General features: G+C 36.5%; 1 protein-coding gene across 2 annotated transcripts in view; it reads left to right on the forward strand.

The window, feature by feature from the left end:
* The first annotated feature begins 1,435 nt into the window (after positions 1-1,435).
* CTNNA2 (catenin alpha 2) overlaps positions 1,436-20,954 on the forward strand; it is a 1,090,206-nt gene continuing 1,070,687 nt past the window's right edge. The window contains exon 1 of one of the 2 annotated variants that reach the window (XM_054577629.1): positions 1,436-1,564. The gene's annotated coding sequence lies outside the window, so the exon portion shown is untranslated. The remainder of the gene's footprint in view (positions 1,565-20,954) is intronic. The other variant, XM_054577628.1, reaches the window with a different exon arrangement.

Genomic DNA, 20,954 nt, shown 5'->3' on the forward strand with positions numbered 1-20,954 from the left:
TTTTAAATTAGTAAAGTGGTGGTAAAAAGGAAAATTAAGGCAAGAAGATATTGGAAGAGAAAGATAGAGGAGTGACAGAGGTAGAGCTCTCATGACATTGCCGGGAGAAAATAAGACACTTGGGTTTGACATAATTTTCAAACAATTGCAGATGCCAGCTTGAGAACCAGAGGGAGATATAACATAGCTGGCATAGCCAATGAAGAAGGGGTGTAAAAAATGTGTGCATTAAGTGATACCGAGCCGTACAAGTGTAGGCATGAGAAAACACTTGATGTTGCTGGTGGGCGAGGAGACCAGACAGGCAGCATGCTCTGAGCGCAGCATCACTTGTGCCAAACCAAACTGACATAGGTTTCGTCTTTATTTTCCTCTCTTGATTAAAAAAAAAGAGTCACTTGTCATTGTAGCAGAACAAAGATAACTGTAACTCATGTTCCAGATTGAATGTAGCTGTGCACCTCTTCCGTTCTAACGTTTCTGTAAGTTATACTCCACCATCAAGCCCCAGTTGATGGCAGTGGGCAGAGCATATATACTCCTTGCAACCTCTATGCAAGTTCCCCTAAGTAAAGTGTAATCTCCATCAAGACAAACACACAATATTAAACATGTTTGGATATCTCAAAATGCCAAAGTAGAGTGCCTAGTACAAATTAAAGGCTCAGTAATATCCTTGCAATCAATAAAATAATCACAACGCCTTTCACAAAGACAGTGCTTAACAAAGCCTTGTTTAATGAGTAACCCTCTGTTTGTTATAAAACTCCCATCCTCTTCTAGGTGCTTTTAAAGTCCCATCCTCCTCCCATTGGGATTGCAGGTCCCAACAAACCTGCCTCCCGCGTCAGTTACTCCCTTGGCTGCACTGGGGCCCTGCCCTCCTTCTGCCACGTGTCCGAGCCCTACAAGGCTCACCCTTTACTCCGACTCTGCAAACCCATTCTCTTTCTCCCCTGCAGGATCTCTCCCTCACTGGGTCTCTGCCCCGCTCCTCGTGCCTCCCAGCCACTCAGTTCCCGGTCCCCGCCCTCAGGGTAACGCGGTTGTCATGGACACGGCACCTGCGCCCTTCAGCAGTGCCCCTTGGCCACAGGCCCCTTCCCCCACCTGCGGCGCGAACTCGACCGCGCCACTCCAGTTCCGCCCCCGCCCCGCCCCACCCGCGAAGCGCTCCTTAGGTTGCGCGCTCTCGCCACCCCTCTACCCTCTGCTTCCCCCATCCTCACGGAGCCGCGGGGGCCGCGGGGGCGCGCGAGCAAGCGGCCGCGCCTGCGCAGTGACTGCCTCCCCTAGCGGCGATCCGGGCCGCTGCCGCTCGCGCTCTGGCAGGACGCGGAGCGGGAGGGGGAGGGGGGAGAGGCTTCGCTTCCAGCCTCGAGTGAGGCGGAGACCAGGGCTGGCGGGCGGAGCAGGAGGCACCGCACCTCGGCCAGAGGCGGCTGCAGCAGCTGCTGCCCTTGTCCCCGCCGCCGCCTCTTCAGCCGTTCTGTGATTACCCTTCCAGCTGCTAGGCACCAGCGAGAAAGAGGAGGAGGCGAGAAACTCCCACCGACCCACAGAGGTGAGTCCCGAGAAGAGCATCCTCCATCCTTGCCTGCCTCCCTCCCTCTCTGCCTCCCTCCCATCCCCTCCATCCTCCCCTCCCTCCCGGCTCTCCAACCCTCCCGCCCTCATCCTTCCCAACATCCCTCTCTCCTCTCCCCTCCTTTCTCCCTTCCAGCCTTTCTTTCATCCCTTTCTTCCTTCTCTCACAGCCTCACTTCCTTCTCACCCTTTCTTTCTTCTCTGTCTTCCTTTCAGACGCTCGCCCTAGAGCGGAGCTCTCCATCCTTTTCCTCTCGTCTCCATCTCTTTTCCCTCCTTTCTTCACCCCTTCCCTGGTGGCAGATCTCTTGCCTGCTAAACTGTCCGGATTCAGGGGCTTCTAGAAAATTGGACACACATACTGGGAGACACTCTTGCACAGCGGATGCCTTGCATGTGCCCATGTTATTTGGATTAAGGGTCAAGTTGGAAAGAGTACTAGGAACTGTAAGGAGAAGAGACTCGAGAAAGAATCTATGGATTTGTGCTGTGTTAGTGGGGGTGGGGAGGGTTGTCACTTTGACATGTTGCCAACAAACCCCTACACCCCTCTTTAGCAGTTTCTTTTTTCCTCCTGGGAATTACATATTCCCAGTGTGTGTCTCACTAATTTAAAATCCAGCTTTCACTGCTTTGATTGTCTCTGTGAGAAGCCACGAGGAAATAAGACAAGAGAACAAGAGAGAAAGAGGAGAGGGGAGGGGAGGGGAGAGGAAGGGTGGTGGCAGTGGACGCTTGTGTCCTTTTCCCTAGGCCTCTTTGGATTAATATTTTCAAACCACCCGCCTAACATTGGGCTTGGAATTGAACCTGTGTCTCCTTAGTCCTGCCTCTGTCTACTTCAAAGGCAGAAACTCTCTAAACTTTAATGCGTGTGCCCACATTATTATTTATGGAATGTTTTCATCAGCACACAAAACACTAAGGTAGATTAATTTGGGAAAATAGGGAGCAGAAGGATGGAAGAGACGCACTTTGTTCATTGTGGGTTTATTTCTAAAGGGGGGCACTGGATAAGCAGCTTTTGGAGTAATGAGGTTATACTCCGCAGGCTTATACATATACCATTTTGATAGCGTTGGCTGCATTATAGCCTTTAACAGAAGACCTTACACCCTCTCACCCACCTTACAGAATTGTGCAGGTGTTTCAAAAGAAACATACTGTGTGACTCTCTTTGTGGTTTACACTGATGGCAAAGTTGAATTAGCTCTGGGATCATTATTAACTATTTAAAATTTCACTTGTTTTTGTACTATTTATTTTCACCAAATGATATATTTTACTTTTCTTTCTTTAGCTTACACTCCAATCCCTTCTGTTATATATGTTCATAGTAATTTGGCAGCCTTTCATTTTTGCAAGCCTTGCTGCTGAAAAGTTTATTTATTTTTGGCGGGACACCCATGCCTCAGAATGTTTAGTGTATTCATCAGTCAGAAAGGTCAACAAACAGTATAAGTACAAATCAAAAATGGTGTCTTTAGATGCCTGTATTTTGTCCTATGTATAGTCTCCTTTAAAAAAAAAATCTTAATATCTGTAGAATAGCTATATTTTTTGTTTAATGGGTGTGTGGGTAGGCACTGAAATTAATGTCAGATTCAAAGAAGCTGCCAGTAAATAAACTATTTTGTGGAGCAAATTATTGATTTTTTCTTTTTCCTTAAATTATTATATGCCAGTGGTGCAATGTGCACTTTTGCATTTCATGAGAATGTGAAGCAGTAGTTGAGATGAAGAGAATTACCTTTCAAAGTGATTGAGTGCTAATTTGATTAGGAGCTGATACAGTTAATCACCTGAATCAGTTTTTAGGAAGTATATGATATTAGGAATGATGGGCCCACCCCCTGCCCTCACTCCCCTTGGTTGGAATGCAATTCTATTAATGGCTTGGCTGACTCTGAAGCTATTGTGGTAGAAGTTTAGTTCAATTATGAGTGTTAGCAACATCCTGATACAGAAACGCAGTCAACCCTGTCTGTATTTGAATGGTTACATTACTTAATAATGAGCACTGTTGTAGATGGGGGTGTGGGCTACTGTTGTTGTGGATGATGTTCATTTTCCTAGAATGCCATGAAGCCAGTACAAACTTTGATAGTGATTGTCTATGAAATTAATGAGTCAGTCCTATCCTAATGTACTTTTCCCTTCCAGTATCTCTACTGGTCTTTGTGGGGCTCCTAGATGTGAATGTGGGCAGGAGGCAGCCCCTCCATCAGCCTGCTCATTTTTTGTTTCAATTTGCTCTACAGAGCAATGTGGGTGGATGCCTCAGTTTTTAATACTGTACTTACTAGGAAAAGAAAAGGTACCTTTTATTTATCTCCTTTGTAAACATTCATACTTAGTGAAAACAAAATGTACAAGGATATTAAATAAAAGAAAATAATACTTGTTTAGAGCACGATTTTAAGAGAGATGAGCAAAATTAATACAATATGAAATAGAAGAGGAGCTATTGTCTTATAGAAGAAGTAGCCTGCTGCTCTATTATCCAGTTTACAGATAAAGAACAACTTCTGAAGAATTTCATTTCTACAGGCTTCTGCCTGTAGTTTAATGGACCTTTAAGAATGTATAGTACGTACAAAACCCAACAGAACATTTTGTGCACCCCATAGGAAATATTCTGGAACATTCTTTGTGCTTCCCTCACTCAGAATTCTTAAAACCTGTCTACTCTATGCTAAGTGGAATGAAGTATTCGAAAGAAGTAAAAGACACTCTCTTTCTTAGCTTACACTCTAGTTGAGGAAAACAGGCATTTGCATGAGGTCCTATTTCACGGTAGTGAAGAATGAGATCTTTGGAGAGAGCTTTAGATTTAAGTGCATGCTCTACTTAAGTAGTAGAGTGCTGTGCCCTTGTGTACTATTTAAGTTTTTTTGCCCATCTACAAAATGGGAATTATGGTAGAGCCTGATTCATGAGATTGCTTTAAGGGTTAAATGTGTTAAGCACAGTGCTCTGGTACAAAAAAGCATGTATTAAGTTAGCATAATTATAATTAAGAGAAATGGTTTAAAAACAATCCAAGACTGTATATGATTATGTACTGGAAAGGAATGAAGACCAAGTGTTAGAGGAGTTCCACATAGGATAGATGTTTCTGTAGCAAGGGAAAGATTCTCTTTCGGAGTTGAGCTTGGACAGAGACTCCTGGGAAGAATTTCATGCAGAGTGGGTACCACAGCTGGAAAAGCAGAGGGAAGAAGCCTGGTGCGTTTGGGAAGACTATTACTGGCATTTTTGGCATACTGGTGAGTGTATTAAAAGGTATTTGGTATATACAGGGTAGTCACACTGCCAGGGGGGCTAAGACAGCTTCTTGTGCAAGGTCCATTTTATGACAGAATGAATGTTCGGCTGCCCGGAGGAGCTTTTTTAAGTTCTTTATCTCACCCAAAGCTCCATCCCAAGACACTGAGGAATCCAAGCTCTCTGTCATAAGGAGGACGTGGATTATTGTTTTTATCTTTTCTTTAAGCTTTAAGGCAAAAAGAAAACTTGACCTTTATAAACAACAAGGATTTAACATTATGATAATTTGATTATCACAACTCTGTCTTATTTTGCCTTAACCCATGAATATTTCAGGACTGTATCTTGGGGAATAATAACCAGGATTATTCTATGTTGACATAAATGAAGCCAGTCTTTGTTAGGGTAATTGTATTTTCAGGAACTCTATGTTCACTTTGTTGACTTTGCTTAATACCATGCCCCTCCCGCCCCCCGCTTTTTTTTGAGGTGGGTATTCAAGATCATTAATGATTCCAAATGGATTATGCCCTTTCAAGTGTTTTACTAGGTGGTGATGGTGGGATGAAGCTGGGACATCTATCTGGGAATGTGCACTGAGTGAGTTAAATATCTTCTTAGTGTGAGGTGGCAATTGCTCACCGGATAAGTCTGTGGGTAAACCTTTATTTTTGGTTGGTGTTCATTAACTCTTTTGAAATATATATCCATGAAATATTTATCCAACAGCATAAGTGATATAATTAAGTTATTTTATCAAAAAAAAAGGATTTTCAGAAAATTTTACCTTCAAGGAACAAACATCAGTATTTATAGTGCTTATGTTTAATCCATTTCAAATAGACAGACACAAGTTCATTGCTTTCTCCAGCATGGTGTTTTTCTTATACTTACTATTTGTAGTTCTAATAATATACAAAATTGGTTTCATGAATTTTATCATAAGACATATTGTTAGAACATGAATGTATATTGAAAAGCTAGCAGTTCAACAGGACATAGATTGTAGCATTTTTATTTTATATTTTGAGATTTTTCCTCAATAGTCTGATGTTTTAAAGATTCAGCAGATCTAAATAAAACATTTTCAAATGTATTACCTCTAGTCAGCTTCATATTAAAACACCAGTGATTTTTGACAAATTTTACTTTTAGACATTTTCATTTTCCTCATAAGTGAATTTTACCTTGGAGATGAATTCTAACTCAACCACAAATATGCATTCTATAACTCTTTGAAATTATTTCTTGTAACATATTATAAAAAACACAAAGTGATAGTCTGACTCTATAAATCTTAATTTTATAGAGCTTTTATGCCTTTTTGTTTAAAGGCTGCCTGTGTGTACAACTCTTAGACTGTTATTTTTCAGCTGTGAAGACAAGGCACATTAGTAGGAGTGAAATAAACAATTGTGAACTGAAAATGGTGGCCAAACAGAAAGGTGGATAAGGATGAGATGAAATGAGTTAATTTTGTTTTATCTTGAGCTAAAAATTTATAACTGCTTGTTTAATTAGGGGTTTTCTATTTTTGCTCTCATGCTAATACAATCCATGTTGTAGTTGTTTTAAAGCATCCATATATATACATATATATGTATATACATAGGTATATTTTTTTCAGTTAACGGTCTTTAAAACTGGATCACTAATGAAAAACATATGTAAAACCAGGTGCTAGTTTTTCAGTATCTTGCTATTTTTTTTCAGTATCTTGCTATTTTGTTTGCTCACATTTTTGGGAGGAGCCAAGTAGTTCAACACTTGTGGGAGCTTTGTGATTGGGACAGAGGTCCAGATGAGCCAATATCCTAACTTATTCCAGCATTCCTACGTTAAATAAATAGGCACACGATTGAGGTTGGTAAAACAAATTATTTAACTTTATAAGATCCCAAGGGCTATAGAAACATAAATAGGACACTTTTGATATGTTCATGTCATATAAATTAGGCTTATGTTGTTTATGCCATATCTGCAGTAAATCCAAAATCTTTTTTAATGACACCTTGGTGTTTTACAACTAAAGCCATGAACTCTTGATGGAGACATGTCTGTTCTCTCACAACCTGTCCAGAAACAGCGACTCTCCATAAATGACAAAAGGATCAGATGTTATCATCTGATTTTATTGTGATTAGACAAAGGTTTGCTTAAAATCCAGTCATCCAAGTGTATCTTAAATTCATAGGGCCTGAAGGAGTTAAGTATCATTAATCCTAGTTCTAGGAAAGATTAGTTCACAATTCTTGAAAGTTTACTACTATTAATTTTTTCTTCAGGCATTGATACCTACTGGAGTTATTTTACAAAATGTGTCTTTTTTTTCCTCTTCAATATGCAGAAATGGCATAAAGAGATCTATACAAAGCTCATTGGGGAAAAAAGGTCTGCATTTAAATTTATCTCTCTCTTCAATTATATGTTCTATGTATTTTTAAAATCACATTACCTAGCATGAATTCATTCAACAGGGATTTCTTAAATCCCTGCTCTGTGCAGAGCATTGGGCTAGAGATTGTAATTTTATAAAAGCAATGAATGAGGAATCAGGGCACCTGTGTTCTTCCTCTAGGTTTTCAACCAACTGATTAGTCATATGACTAGACAAGCTGCAAACTCTCCAAAACTTAATAATGTTTATTTTAAGTGACATGAACTAGATGATGTATAGAGTCTCTTCTAGCTATAAAATTCTATAATTCCATATGTGATTTTTCTCAAGAATATCATGGCATAATGATTCTTTTCTTACTATGTCCCATTTGCTTTTTTGTTTTGAAACATAAAGCACTTGCTACATGAGAAGAACCTTCACCTTCAGTGCCACATGCTTTCTTCCCTTTTTCAAGAAAATTTCAAATTTAGCTTCACAGAGCCTCTGGACAAAGGGAGAACGAAGCAAAATTCCTCTTTCTTACCTCCTCATCCTTCCTTCTCCCTTTAAAATCGTTCCTGAACTGAAAGTACAAGTCATTTGCTACCTTCATTTAGGGACTAGCCTAAAGTACAGTTGGCTTGTTTGAATAATGTCACCACCTTGGAAAGACAAAATGGCATTTATGCATTTAGAATTAGATATTTATTTAAGAAATTATATTTACTCTAAGGTTAATATTTTTGTCTTGTTTATCCCCTTAATCCCATCTTATAGGACTAAGTGGTTGCCAGTTTTTCTACCAATCCAGCTCCAAATTCCCATTAAAATTTTTATAATCAAATTTGCTGTTATATAGTTTATATATAATGAAGTGCATCTATTTACAGTGCTGTTGTGTTTACAAATATACTTGTGTAACCACTATTGCAGTTAAGATATAAAATATTTCCATTGTCCCCAAAATTTCTCTTCTGCTTGATTTGCTTTTCATCTTTCTACATTAGGTTTTCCTATTTTAGAAATGGATAGAAATTGAATCATAGAATATGTACTCATTTTTGTTTCCTTTCATTGAGCATAATGTTTGTAAATGATTTTGAGTCTATAAACTTTGAGAAGAAAATATAGGAAGAAAATATTTGAAATTCAAGGTCATGCAGAAATGTCTTAGGATGCAAAAAACACTAATAAAATTATAAGAAAAAGATAAATTGAAATTTATCAAAATTAAAAAATTAAAAAGATACATGATTTGCTAGACCTATGTATCTCTATATATCTTAAAAAGGACTATTATTCTAGTTGTATATAGAACTCTTGTATCTCATTAAGAAAATCTAAAAATGAACAAAATATCTGAAGAGATATTTCAAACAAAAAGATATACAAATAATCAATGAGCACATGAAAAGACATTTAACTCCATTATTTACCCAAATAATGAAATTTAAAAACAACTATATGATACCACTGTACAGCACTGGAATGGCTACATTTAAATAGACCAACAATATCAAATTTGGGAGAGGAGGTGAAGTAACGGAAGCTCTCATAATTTGCTGGTGGGAATGTGACACCTTATGAAACATTTTGGCAGTGTCCCCGAATGCTAAAAATACTCTTATCACACAACCCCACAATTCCACATCCAGGTGAAATTAAAACATATGCACAAAGACTTTCACATGAAAATTAGTATTAGTTTTACTTATATTAGCTTCAAACTAAAACCAATCCAAACTTCCACCAGATTCCCATTTAAAGTTATTCATTTGAAGGAAGGGAAGGGGAAAGTCAAGGAACATATAGCAAGGACTCATGGACAAAACCAAAGGGGAAGAGCTGAGGGAGGGAAGGAGGGAGGGGGCAAGGGAAAGTGGTGGGGGGTAGGCAGAGACAAATGTACTTGAAAAAATAAATTAAAATTAAAAAAATAAATAAAGTTATTCATTTGAAATAGAAAACAAAGCTGCTGATACATATATATATATATATATATATATATATATATTTTTTTTTTTTTTTAGAGATGCGCTATTTACTACATGTAACCTGGCAGCAGAAGAAAGAGAAATTGTTAAAAAGTATTTGTAAGCATAGCAAGAAACTCAGAAGTAGATGGTTCCAGGCATCAACCTAGGCATAGCTACTCCCCTCTGCCTGTCTCTGGACTCTGCGCCCTCTGTGTCGAGACCTCAAACTCAGCCAGTGGTGCGATGGCTGCTCTTCTAAGCACATCATGCAGCATCAGTGTCTCTTCCAGAAAAATGAGGAACTTTTGACAAAAGCTCCCCTGCCTCTAATCTCACTGGCCAGCACTGGATCACATGGCCATTCCCAGTGCAGTCAGCAGCAAGGAGAAAAGAAGGCACTATGAACAACAGGCTTAGACTAACCAGCATCCCCCTGCTGGGGCTGGGGCTGGGTTAGCTTTCTCTGAAGCACATGGCTGTGTGGAGGAAATGAAGGGGAGAGATGAGTTTATGGCAGTTCTGTTAAGAAAAAGGGAGGGGTAGGAAGGTTGGGTAAGCAAACAGCAGTGTTTGTTATAATTTGATTTAAAAATGTGTCATGATGTTCTCAGTCTTGTGGGAAAGAAGTAGAAAGCTAGGTTTGGAGGAAAAGAGGAATAAAGACATTTAGATCCTAGGTCAGAGCATGAACTGGAAGGGGAGGGAGTCTAGGTTCAAGGAAATAATTCAGAGTGAGCAAGCACGCAAAGAGTGCCGAGCAGAGCCAGGCACGTGGGGGCCATGGACGTGGGACAGGAGGCAGGAGTCAGTGCTGGCAGTGGTCTGAAGTCCAGGCAGGCAAACTCAATTGCAGTTTGCCCATCTGTGAAATCAGGTCCTCAGGCAAGAGGATTTTCATGTTTTGTTTGTTAAGGCAGAAACCAAAACAGTAATTATTCTCTCTCTTTTTTTTTTAAGGTGTTCTCAACCACTTTAGATTCTAACTTTGTCAAGGGTAGGAACCATACCTTGTTTTTTTCTAATATTTCTATTACAATCCTGGGCCCGCATTATTTCCTGAATAAGCACTAACTGATTGAATTAAGTCTCTGAACTCATTCTATCTTTGAGCAAATACTACAGATTTCTGGTTAAACAAATTTAGCAATCTACAAGTTATTAAAACCGCTGCTTTGGGGACATAACCCTGGTTCTGAATGTGAGTAAAATATAGTAGTACTTGGTCTTTTGAGTTGACAATCTAGTAGAACTGAAGTATGTAGTGCAGTGTGATGCCTACTTCACAGTGGCATGGATCTAAAGCCTGGGTAGACATAGAGCCAGACACATTGCTCTAGTAATGGGTGGGAGAGCGATGGAGCAAGCGATGACTTTATATTAGCACCTTTTAATTCAACCCTGCCTTGCTCTGGGAACTGGGACAGGGCTGAGCCAGCAGGACCATGGGATTAAAGAGCACAGCCGGGGGAGAGGTGAAGTCCCAGCCAGGAGCACTGAAGCTGGGACTCTGCTAACTGCCTCGGAGGCAGCTGAAAGCGGGACTGGAGCAAAGGGACATGCTGGGAATCAGGAAATATCTTGACACTATCTACATAGGAGTAGCTCAAGAATGTAGTAGTGGAAGATGCATTGTTTCAAAAAGAACATGTTTGTTTTTTAAGCTTGCATCAACATATATGTCCATTGTAGAGCATCTCGAAAATAACAAGGAAAAGAAATTTGAGAATAAAAATTATTGAAGTCCAACTCTCCAGTGAACATTTGATGAATTTCTAGTTATTTGTTTTTGTTTTTTTCCCCTTGAGTATATCGGAGTTTATTGTGTAGAAATCTTTTTAAAGCAAAGCTGAGATTATATATTTGTGTGTGCGCGCGCGCTATTTTTTTAAGTAAACATATTGAGCATTTCCTAGGATAATAAAAAGCCTTCTTCCACATTAATTTCTATGTAACATCACATTGATTGGAATTTAAGTTTCCAGTTTGGGGCTACCTACAGAGATAAAATGTTTGTGCTTTCTGCCTTCAAATGTGGGCTATGTTGTGGGCAGAAGGTTAACTTTGGGAGGCCCAGGAGAGTTCCTCAGAGACATAGGTGGTCAGTGTCTGTATATCGAGATTTTTTAAGTATTTATTTAAATGGTAACATGGTGTTCTATACCTCATTTTCGCTTCACAAATAGCCTAGTTGGTAACATGAATATACACAGCATTATTTTTTTAACTGCTGCCTATTATTTTATAGTGTGGTTGTACTATGATTTACTTAATCCTTATGTTTTTATAGACATTTAGTTCCTGACATTTTTCTATTTTAAACAATGCTGCAGTAAATATCCTTATACAGGTTTCTTATCCATATGTACTAATGTTTTATTTGTTTTTTGTTTTTTAGGGGTAGGCTGATCATTGTAATTTTAGAGTCATAAGGTATATGCATTTTAGATTTTAATAGTTGATTCCCAATTGGTCTTTGAAATAATGGTAATAATTTACATTCTACCAGCATATCTGGAAGTACATATTTCCTTACTCTTTTACCTATACATAATAATTTTAAACTTAGAGAAGTTTATCAATGAATGGGTAAGAATGGTATCTCTTAGTATATGAATTTGTTTCTCTGATTTATAGAGAGGTTGGTTACTTTTTTCTTTCTTTCTTTTTCTTTTCCCCCCCTAATGGCTTGATGCTTTGCTTCTGCAGTTATGAGTGTGTTAATATGTTTACCTAGGTTTTCTAGTGGGTTACTTATCTTATTATAATTTGTAGGGCTTATTTTTATTCTCTGGACATAAAGCATTTTGTGGTTGTTTCTGAAGTAAAGATATACTCCCATAACCTCCAGTATGTTGTGATATCCAGTAAGTGATGGCTTTTCTTTTTCCAAAGTTTCTTGTCTGTTTTTGTACCTTTTTTTCAGAAGGATATGATAACTAGGTTTTCAAATTTCATGAATGACACCCTTGGTATTTTAACTGATACTATATTTAATTAAAGATAATTTGAGGGAGAAGTAACAACTTTCTAATTCATAGTAATTCTATTGATACTGAAGGATATAAAAATAAATGACATTTATTAAGAAGATACAGTTCATGGTTCAAATATATGTGTATGCATGTGTATATACGTATATGCACATAAATATATATGCATGTATGTACATATATGATTATATATACACATACACACACGTGCATGAAAATGATAAACATTACTCATTTTTATTTTAGTTTTCTTCAAATTTTAAATTAAAATACTTTCCTTATAACTTAGATTTAGAATGAATAATCCATCATATATGAAGTACACTATATTGTGGCCTAAACACTTTTTTGTTTTACAAATTATTCTCAATATTTTTATCTTCCCCACTACCCCAAATATTATTATACTGATACCAATAGCAGTATATTTGTGAAGCTTTCTCTTTAGAATAAGCAGTGTATACTGGGGTTTCTTATACTAACTGCCAAACATTTACTCAGTACTTTCCTAGGCCTCTATGTATATTTTCCAGTGGTGTTTTGTATGCAACCTCTCAATGGCATCGGCTCTGTCTTTTCTAGATCTTGAACTGATTTGAGTGAACAATGTTCTAATGATGACAATAACATACAATATTCATAATATTAAACTTTCTAGAGTTTATCTAAATGACTTTGTTCTTTGGCTATCTGATACTTTGAGTATTGTTATATCATATTTTCATACTGAAGCTGTTATGCTATATACCATCTCATCCTACATTCAGCATTGCCTTTTAAGGAAGGTTTAAATACTAAGACAGCAGCCAGTTCTGCACCATTAAGAAGCTTTAGAAGTATCCTGTTCTGGCCCAGAACTTAATTTTTGGGGACTGAATCTTTTTCAAACCTCAGGTGAAGGTTAACTTTGGTATTATTTTCATAATCTTCTTTTATTATGACAATGGTTAATTTCAATGAAAACCTTTCAATGATTCTGCAAATTAAGAAAATAGGTAAATTGCCTTGAACTAACTGTAATTATTCATCTGGTCTAAACTTTATGCATGCATATCATTATTGCTTTATCATTAATGAATCCACCACTTCAAAATCCTGTGATCCATTATCAGATATTTTAGATGATATAAATTTGCTATTGAAAGAGGGGGTTTTCTTTGTAGAATATTGAGTATGGATGTGAAATTAGTAGCAAGTGACAAGTCATAGAATTGTTTAAGATATTTTTTATTAGTGCTGACTCACTAAATCTAGTTTTTAGAAATGTGGTTTACATTTTATTAGTTCTGTCTTTTCATAAAGAATTATACAAATAAGTGTGCTACAATAATACTAATATCATAAGTTTGAACACAGACTTCAATGAGCAGCATATAGCTGTTTTCTGTTCTGGCATGTTTAAATAATTTGAGATCCATTTATCTGATAAAATTATCTTGATGCCTGACTGTCTTTGGAGAGAATTTTTGTCCTGTTGTTGTGATGAATAGCTGATCTCTTATCTAGGTGTATTACATTTTATGGTTGTTCATCTTACTGTTGCAGAATTGTTTTTAAGACAAGTTAACATATAAAGATAAATATTACTTTTCAGTAGTTTATTTAAAATGTTTTATTTAAAATTATAGCTTTTCTCGGTTATTTAAAAAAGTTTTCTCAAATAGAATGGTAACTTTGAACAGATTTTATGCCTATCTTTATTGTAATTATTAAACAACTTATACTTTTAGTATTTTGCCTTTCATTAAAAAAGGTACAGATATTTACTAATATGTAAATATTGGAAACTTGTATACTGAAAATTTCAAAACATCATGAAAAGGAATGGAAGGACCAAAATAAATGGAAAGACATTAGTGTTCACAGAAGGGAAGAGTTAATATTTTTAAGATAGTAGCATTCCCCAAATTAATCTATAGATTCAATGCTATCACTATCAAAATCCCAGCTGCCATCTTTGCCAATATTGACAAACTGATCCCCAAATTCATATGGGAGGCAAGAATAGCCAAAACCAGCTTAAAAAAAGTTGAAGTATTCACACTTCTCAGTTTCAAAACTTACTACAAAACTACAGTAATCAAGACTGTGGTACAGATATGAGCATACACATGTAGATCTGTGTGACAGAATTGAGCAACTGTAAATAAACTTATTTGTTTATGGCCAGTTGTTTTTTCCCCCCAGCAAGGATGACAAGACAATTTAATTGGGAAAATGTAGTCTTTTCAACAAATGGTGCTGTGACAACGGAATGTTTGTATGCAAATGAGTCCGTTTGTATCCCTTCCTTTACCCTGTGTGTGTGTGTGTGTGTGTGTGTGTGTGTGTGTGTATTAAAAACCTTAAAATGCACATAGATCTAAATGCAAGAACTATCAACCGCTTAGAAGAAAAACTGATTCAACTCCTCATGACCTTGGATTAAGCCACTAGTTTCTTAGTTGTTACACCAAAGGCAAACACAGCAAAAGAAACAAAAAGATAAATCAGACTCCATCAAAATGAAAGACTATTATGTGTCAATTGGTGTTATGAGATCAGGGATAGTAAAGGATAAAGAGTAGCCACTGCATTTGTTACATAAGAAGTCCATCCCATGTTGACATTGGCCAAAGTAGCTTTAAGCCAGTGGTCAGCTCAGAAATCTGAAATAGTATTGTATGGAGGAGAGGCTAGGAAGAGACAAACTGCAAATTTTGAGTTTCAGAATTTTGGGGTTGAGTTGGGTGCTGAAAGGCAGGGATGGGATAATTTAAAGGGAAGGTTTAGTTTAGTTTAAGTCAGACTACTTGAGTGAGAAATCATCCTAGATAAGGAGTTTAGCAAATCAGTGCCTTAAAGTAGGTAGAAAGTAATGAGTTTTAGAATTTTACCACTTTTTAAAATTTGTCCTTCCTTTGCATAATTTCTGTTATTTCTAACTTATTGTAAAGCACACATTAGACAAAACTTGGTGGAAGGAAGAAAAAAGAAAGTCATTTACGCCTTGCTTTATATAGCGGATGGATTGCTAAAGTCCAGTTTTATAATTGTAATCACCTTTTGCTATCATAACCATTAAAGAAGTTATGATTTAAAGAAATCTTTTTGCTACATTAATGCCATGACTTATTTTTATTTATCAGTAAACAGATATTTTCCTATATCTTGCTTAGGGAGAAGAGTAAATGACTTACATATGTTCCTTGTTCCATTCTTTCATTTTTCTTGTATACAACAAATCAATTTATAAGTATTAAATTGCACAACAGATTAAGTTCTTAATTTTTACTTTGAACAAAAGTGTTGAAAATGTGAGGAGTATGTCCTCAGATGTGAACAATAGACTGGGTTGCCAAACTTGGGAAATAATCACATGTTATGATTTTGCATTTATATACCTACTAATTAGGAAATTGAATATTTCCATAGCAAGTGAAGCAGTCTCCTTGTACACTTGTTTTATGCCTGAAATAATATACAACAGGGTGTCCAAAAACATTAACCTAAGGTCCAAGACAGACAAGGTGTGTAAGTATTGACACATGAGTGTGTCCAGAGGGGTATTACTGGATTTCTAAAAATGATATTTCAGTGTCTAAAATCACAATAATAATTTTTATTGTTACTTTATATTAGTAAATATTTCAAGTATTAACATTCCAAATGAATAATGGTATTGAAAAGACCTAAAGGACTTTCCTGAAATCTGTTACATACACTGAATTCTAAAGAAGTCAACCACCATGTTGCGGTGTGCTTGAAGATGCTGAATTAACCAATTTCTCCATGAGTTATTATATTGCATAATCTTACATAATTTTTCTAATATTATAACTTTTTCATTTTATCAACCATACTATATTAAAGAATATAGTTTGGTAATTATGTATACAGACAATAATTGGTAAAAAAAATTTTTGAAAATCTAATTTTTGAAAAACTGTTGCAAAAATAAGCTGGAAAAAATCTGCATGGCTATTTAATTTGATATTGAGTAGGAAAGGCCTTTCTAAACATAAAAAAGGAAGAAATTTAGAAGTAAACAACTGAAATAGGTTAAATATGATATACATTTTTAAATAGTAAAAAAAGAAAATAATGAACTATACACGCAAAAATTTTAAAATATATTATGTACAAAGTCTTAATCTATTTTTTGGTTAATGAACTCAGTAAGTAAAAAGCCCCAAATACTTATTTTTTAAAAAAAAAAAACTATTTTTCCAATGAACACATTTTGTTTTTATAATCAGGAAGAAAGAAAAATTATAACCAGGATGAAGTTGTGATAAATAACACATAAAACTGAGCATTTTGAAGTTGTGCACCTTTCTAAGTCATTTATTCTTAAATTTGACCTTACACTACAGTGACAATCATGCATATTTATTTCTTAAGAAGCAATAATTCTCAGATATAAATGCTAGCAGAGTTTGACTTTCAAGAGATAGATCAATTATGAAGAGAGAGAGAAAAGCCTGAAAAAGTATTTCCAGAAATAATTAAAAACAGTGACAATAAGCTAATATTCATTTTATATTTCTTCCAAGCTCCTATATGTCTGCACAGTGTCATCTTTGTTGAAAAGTTGAGAAACTGTCCACCCAATTATAATGATTAAGACTTCCTTTGCCATAAAATATCTCTAATGTTGTTGGAATGTTTCAGAGTACATATAAGTGAACAGCCCTCAGGTACTCTTCTGATTTAGGCCTTTATCATGTTAACTAGATGGTACCCAAGCTTCATGCAGAGAGGGAATGTGGATAGATAATTTTCAGAGAGCCACACGTGAGATGAGCGGTCCAAGCTGACTGGGCAATGAGCAGTGTCTGCTGAAAGAGAACAAGCAGTTGCCGAAAAGTCACAGATATAAAAGAAAACTACCTGAATTCACATCTCCTGCCTCACTTTCCTGAGCAGCTAGGTTTTTTGTAGTTTAATTTGTCAAGAGCTGAGGGGTGCAATTAATAAGGTGAGAGCTTGATCACTATTCTGTTGATTTTGATTATACATTCATCCCAATTAAGATTCAAACTATTGAGTGTCACTATCCGGATTGATGGGAAGTATGAGTAGATTCAATCAATCTTAGCTTCTCAATAGGCCATCCTAACTGAGTGATATACAGCCTCATAGTGAAACCAGAAGATCTAAAGAGATTCAGGTATTTCTGATACTGTAGCATCATTTTAAATCCCACAATTATGACAAATATTTTTGTCACATGATAGTGTTCAATATGAACAAAAATTGTAGTGAGGTTTTCTGAGTGATTAAATTAACATATGTACCTAATTATTTCTAAGGAAGATGTGTGTGTGGGGGGAGGGGGTGGTCATATTTGCTTTCAACTCATCAGACACAGGGATTTTAGCGGTAGTTGCCTCTGCCTCTTGGTTTCCAGGATTGCCTTTTGTTCTTTACCTGGGATCCTCATGTTACTCACCATACTTTGTCATTGTCGGCTGAATTGAGCATTCTTTTCTGCAGTCTCTGCTCTTTTTCTATGCATGTAGAGGGCAAAAAAAAAAAACAAAAACCCCAAAACCCAAAAAACAAAACACAAACAAAACACAAAATGCGGAAAGTAATTCTGATGGTGAAATGAGGAAATAACTTTTTAACCAAGTGATTTGACCTGCTTCTTTCACCTATCTACCTTCTCAAGAGATGTCTACCTTTTCTAGAAATTAGCAGTCCCTTGTACCAAATACTTATAAGCCAGCTTTTCTTCTCATTGCTTTCCTCCAGTTTTGATATTGTGGGACTTTGTCATCTTTTCTCTTAGAATGCGCTGCCCATGCTCTGTTCCTGCCTTCTCTCACTTCATGTTCTTTTTCATGCTCTTATGTCACATTTAATCCCTTTATCCTTTTGCTCCTATGGTGTCAGTTTCTATGTATGGATTTTTCCTCTACATTTTCCAATGATGGTGAGAGGAATCATGTATCTGACTTTAGAAAACCCCACTTAAGTAGAAGAAGAATCTTTCTGGCAGGGCAAGTAAGGTATTTGTCCCTTAGGAACCAAATCAGTCTTCGTGATCAGACTTCATTCTTGCTCAAATTAAAGAGGTCTTCTGGCAGCAAAGGTTATTTGCTGCTTACGCCCACCCTGCCGTGAAAATAGCACTTGGGAATCATCAGAACAACTTTTACTTTTATACCGTAAACACCAGTTAACGTTTATATCCTAGAAGAATATAATAATTGTTTTCAACATGTGTTTCTTGAATTGCCCCCTGTGTCTTTCTTTTCCTAAGTGGATGAAAAAACTGTGGTACATTTACACAATGGAATACTATGCAACAGAAAGAAAGGAGGAACTCCGACCTTTCATGCCAGCATGGATAGGACTAGAGAGCATTATTATGCTAAGTGAACTAAGCCAAGTGGTGAAAGACAAGTACCATATGATCTTACCTATAAGTGGAACCTAATCAACAAAACAAACAAGTGAGCAAAATATTACCAGAGACATGGAAATGAAGAACAAACTGACATTAACTAGAGGTGAGAGAGGGGGATAATGGTGGAAAGAAAGGGAAAGGTCATCAAGGAACATGTGTAAAGAACCATGGACAAAGTCAAAGGGGGGAAGGATTGAGGGTGGGAGGTGGGGATGGGTGGGGCAGGGGAAAATGGTGGTAGAAAAATGGAGATAATTGTACTTGAACAATTAAAATAAAAAAATTAAAAAAAAAAAGGAATCTATCATACATCTTACTTTGATACCAGTAAGGCTTTAGATAATAGGGTTTTATTTTATTTTATTCTTATTTCATTTTTATTATTGTTCAAATTCATGTGTCTTCATTTTCCTGTCACCACTTTCCCCTGCCCCATCCAGCCCCACCTCCCACCCTCAATCCTTCCCCATTTTGGCTTTGTCCGTGGGTCCTTTATACATGTTCCTTGATTTGACCCTTCCCCTTCTTTTCCCCGCTACCGCCACACTCCTTCCCTCTCATTATTGTCGGTTTGTTTTTCCTTTCAATGTTGCTGGTTATATTTTTCTTGTTTGTTTGTTTTGTTGATTTGTTTCCAGGTGAGATCATATGGTATTTGTCATTCACCCCTTAGTTTATTTCACTTAGCATAATGCTCTCCAGTTCCATCCATGCTGTCGTGAAGGGTAGTAGCTCTTTCTTTCTTTCTGCTGCGTAGTATTCCATTGTGTAAATGTCCATCAGTTTTTTGATCCACTCGTTTATTGATGGGCACTTAAGTTGCTCCCAGCACTTGGCTATTGTAAACTGTGCTATGAACATTGGGGTGCATAGGTTCTTTTGAATTGGTGTTTCAGGATTCTTAGGGTATAATCCCAGAAGTGGAATATCTGGATCAAAAGGCAGTTCCATTTTCAGCTTTTTGAGGAAATTCCAAACTGTTTTCCACAGTGGCTGCACCAGTCTGCATTCCCACCAACAATATACTAGGGTTCCCTTTTCTCCACGACCTCTCCAGCACTTGTTGTTTGTTGATTTGTTTGTGATGGCCATTCTGATGAGTGTGAAGTGGTATCTCATTGTGGTTTTAATTTGCATTTCTTCGATGTCTAGTGTTTTATACTTTTATATTTCAAACTTAATATTTAGGATTATTTACATATGCATCGTTTAGTTCAGTCTTCTTCACTAAGAAAATGTAACAATTTTTTATTCAATTTTTGATAAAAAAGGTGTCACCATGTTCATACCAAGAGAGAAAATGGCTATTTAAATTTTATTTACTTAATATACAGATATAAAATCAGGGTCACAAAACTATGCTTTAAAATACCAAGATAATACTATTTTGCATTAGTTTCAGTTATACAGCATAGTATAACTGATTAGATAATTATATACTTTACAAAGTATTCCCACCAATATTTTCAGTACCCATCTGACACCATATATAGTTATTACATTATTTTTGACTCTATATGGTGGAACAAAAGTAGGTTTACAGTTATAAGTGTGAGAAACACAGTTTCTTCTTCTTCCTCCTCCTCCTCCTCCTCTTCTTCTTAACTATTGCATTATTGTCCTTATGAACAATTGTAAACCGACTTTTGCAGCACCCTGTATTCCCTAGCGTTGACTTTACATCCCTGTGACTATTTTGTTACTGCCAATTTGTACTTCTTAATCCCTTCATCTTTTTTTCACTAAGCCCCCCACCCACCTCCCTTCTGGCAACCATCAGCTTCTTCTCTTTATCTATAAGTCTGTTTCTATAAAATACCAAGACAACCTGTGAAAACCAAATAAAGGAGAACACAAATTTTAAAACAAAATTTTTTCAAACTCTCTAACCTAAAAATTATTCTGGACATAGATTCTGGAAAGATGGTGCTATGGTAGTAATTGTATAACAATGAAAGAAAATTACTCGAACAAAGAAGTTGTCAGAGTATACTTTTAACTATAACATATCAAAAAGAGGTATCTGAGAATCTTATGCTTATTTTACTTTTATAGTCTAACACTATTTTATTTATTTATTTATTAATGTTTTTTATTTGAGACTCTCTGTGCTTCCTGGACTTGAATGTCTAACTCCTTCACCAAATTAGGGAGGTTTTCTTTCATTATTTTCTCAAATAGATTTCCAATTTCTTGCTCTTTCTCTTCTCTTTCTGGCACCCTTATAATACAAATGTTGGTATGCTTGGAGTTGCCCCAGACGCTCCTTACACTGTCTTCATTTGTGTGTGTGTGTGTGTGTGTGTGTGTGTTTGTTATTTTGTCTTTCAATTTTGAATTTAATTCCTCTCTAT

Source organism: Pteronotus mesoamericanus, unplaced genomic scaffold (genome assembly GCF_021234165.1).
Source record: "Pteronotus mesoamericanus isolate MK-2021 breed Mesoamerican mustached bat unplaced genomic scaffold, CSHL_Meso_final contig_44, whole genome shotgun sequence".
NCBI lineage: Eukaryota > Metazoa > Chordata > Mammalia > Chiroptera > Mormoopidae > Pteronotus > Pteronotus mesoamericanus.